Below are 3,449 nucleotides of genomic sequence, written 5' to 3' on the forward strand. Positions count from 1 at the left end.
TAGTTAAGAAACTGATTTTTCCTGAACTTATATAACAGATAACCTTCCACTTATTTTTGTACATATTTCCCCATGGTGATTTAGACCATCTTCACACCAGTATAAATATTTCATAAATAATATTTGGCCATTTTCTAACCTATTAAGTATACTTGATGTACAATAAGCTAATCAGCAATAATACTACTAAGTGTAAGTAGTAAAGACATGACACACTTAAAAAATCTTGCTTTAACTATTTCTTTAGGGGAGAAGACATCACGTTTCTACTCATTAACACCATTCTTATAGCCCAGGGGACTTGATTGTTTGTACACCTATTATGCCATGAACTCATAGGGAATAGGCTCCAGCAGCTCAGCTCCTTTCCACTGGTTCTCACGAAGTGTGCTTCTCTGGGTGAAGCAGGCTAATAAAGGGGAAAGAAAAAGGAAGTAATTATAAACTGAAACTCAAGCTTCAAAAATACTCATTTTAAACTTCATGTTAAAAATATGAGCAAATGGTGCTCTTACCTGGCGCCTCAGTTGAACCCAGGTGCCTTTCTCTTCGGCTTCCTTCTTCTGATCGTTTTCTTTCACCCGTTTCAGGAAGCTGTCTCGACTCTCAGAGGGCTTGATATGCTCAAAACACACATTAATTCTCTTAGCAAGAATCTTGCCCTTGACTTGCTTGTTTACCACAATGCCAACAGCATGCTGGGTAACATTATAGACGCTTCCAGTTTTGCCATGGTAACATTTGTGATGCGTTCCTTTTTGAACAGTACCTATGCCCTTAATGTCTACAACATCACCCTTCTTGTAGATTCATATATATGTGGCCAGAGGAACAACTCCATGTTTTCTAAAAGGCCTAGAGAACATGTGTTCCCTTTTGTGTTCATCATTTTAGTGAATTACTGGAAGATGGCAGTGAAAAGCACTGTGATTATTATTATCACTTGCCCCTAAGGTGTCTGTCAACAGAAGCATCAGAGATCTGTGATCTTGCAGAGGTTTATGAAAAGTGCACAGGTACAGAGAACTACAGTTGCCTCCAGCACCCATGTCCCACCTCCACTGTTCTCATAGACAGAGTAAGAGGTAAAGACAAGACGGGCAAAACCTCTTTCTAATGAAAGCATTGTTTTATAATACAATATTTCCGACACTCTTCAATTCAATTCTAACAAACATCTACAGAGCTCCCATTTTACGTATCAGGGCTGGAACTAGGGATATAAACTCAAGAGACACCTAAGAGAACACTTACCTACCTCTTACCTGTGGTAAGAGAGAACTCACATTAATGAGGTTAGTTGGTTGGTTGGTTTTATGATCCATGACCCATATCATCATTTATCCAACTAGTATCTATTGTGCACCTACTGTGAGCCAGGCAGCATGCTGAAGACAGCAAAATTCAATAAAAACCAGGCTCTATCCCTGTTGTGCTCTCCTTCTTAGAGATATAGATAGGCAGGGGACAAGAATTACATAAAAATAAAAGACACAAGGAGCTGAGTGTATGGGAGGTGGAGCGAGAGAGCTGGGAGGGCAGCCAGGGCACAGAGAGGAAGACTCAGCAGAGTGGGACCCAAGAGAGGCACATGGGTGTAGCCGCAGGGCTGGGCGCCTCACCACGAGGATGAGGTGAGACTAAGGCAACAGCCAGCTGGGCATGGTGGCACACACTTGTAATCCCAGTATTCAGGAGGCTGAGACTGGAGGATCACAGGTTCGCAGGCAGCCTCAGCTACTTAGAGAGCTCCCTACCCCTCCGCCTGCAACATAGTGAGACCCTGTTTCAAAGACTAAGGCCAGGCATGGTGGCGCACATTTGTAATCCCAGCGCTTGGGAGGCTGAGACAGGAGAATCGCACAGGTTCAGAGCCAGCCTCAGCTACTTAGTGAGATTATCAGTAATTTAGTGAGACCCTATTTCCAAATAAAGTATAAAATAGGTCTGGGAGTATAGCCCAGAAATAGAAAAGCCCCTGAGTTCCACCCCCAATACCAATAAATAAATACAGGAAGAAAGAAAGAAAGAAAGAAAGAAAGAAAGAAAGAAAGAAAGAAAGAAAGAAAGAAAGAAAGAAAGAAAGAAAGAAAGAAAGACTAAAAAACAGGACTGAGGGTATATCTTAGAAATAGAATGCCCCTGGGATCCATCCCCAGTACCACAAAAATAAATGAATGGATAAATAAATAAATAAATAAATGTCAATGGCCTGTACAAAATTATCTAAGGAATTTCCAAGAACACTACTGTTTGCTTCTATTAGTTTACTCCACATAGCACTTTTTTTGGGAATCAACTTAAAAAAAAAAATAAGCTCTTTTATAAACAATTGTTGAAAGGATATTTGATGCAAGCAGATCTTAAACTGACCCTAGCATTAATCTTCTCTTCATGATTAATAGGCCAGAGTTTTGTTTCACAGAACACTTCGTTCTGGGAAGTTAGTTTGAAAATAATAATAATAATAATAATAATAATAATAATAACAACAACAACAACAACAACAACAACAACTTCATCTGAGGAAGAATTAGCCTGACTTTCGATATAGTGCACAGAAAAGAGCCAAAAATTAAGGGAAAAAGACCTGCCTGCATTTGAATACTAGATTCTTACAATTGGATACCTCTCTGGGAACCAGCACCCTCCTTAATAAAATGGGCATCTGACTCTTACCAAGAGATACCAGCTGTGAGAGTGACCTGCGGATGTTCTCACAGCATACAGAAGGCATTTGTATTTATCTTAATAACTTCCTTTCTTTGTTTCTTTATTTTCCTTGCTCCTACGAATAATGAAATGAGAGTAACTGAGTCATTTTGCGGTTCCCATTAGCGCTGTTTGAAGAAGGAAAGACAAACAGCCAACCGTGGCATTATAATTCTCTTGGGACCTCTGCAGTGTCACCAAGGACTCTCCAGTGTAGCTTGTCTTGGAGCTCCCAAGTGAGCAGGCTGCTTACAGACAGTGCTCCAGCCAAGTCCAGCCTCAGGACCCAGCCATCTGGCCCCAACAAGCAGGAACTTGGGGTGTGTACCAATAGACCCCATAGTGCTCCCCAGCAGTGTTCTGCCCACTGCCCTCTCTGTTTCCACCCCACCCACACCCTGACCGCCCCTCCCGCCCCCTTTTTGTTCATATTTGAATCTACCATGCATACCTGTGTGTCTTTTGTCAGGCTGGTTAAGATCTCTGTACCTGGGGGATTTTTTTTTTTTTTAATCTACAAAAGGGACATATAGAACTGCTTTCAGGATTAAAGATGATTATTCATCTTTGGAACATTTCAGAATTTGAGAATTATATATGCTGAGAAAATACTTCCTACTGTTATTAGTACCCAGATTTTCTTCCTTTCCTTCATCCCTCCATCCTTCCTTTGCTTTTTCCCTTCTTCCCTTTCTCTCCCTCCCTCCTCTTTCCTTCTATTCTTCCCCCTCTCTCTT

At 41.1% G+C, this 3,449-nt stretch overlaps 1 pseudogene across 1 annotated transcript; it reads right to left on the minus strand.

The window, feature by feature from the left end:
- Positions 1-320: 320 nt before the first annotated feature.
- LOC308264741 (large ribosomal subunit protein eL21-like) lies at positions 321-866 on the minus strand (annotated as a pseudogene). Its single transcript has 2 exons — positions 516-866; positions 321-409 (listed from the first exon to the last, which is right to left on the minus strand). The product of its transcript is annotated as a large ribosomal subunit protein eL21-like (transcript).
- Positions 867-3,449: the final 2,583 nt, after the last annotated feature.

Source organism: Muscardinus avellanarius, assembly GCF_963383645.1.
Source record: "Muscardinus avellanarius genome assembly, chromosome: 7".
Taxonomy (NCBI): Eukaryota; Metazoa; Chordata; class Mammalia; order Rodentia; family Gliridae; genus Muscardinus; species Muscardinus avellanarius.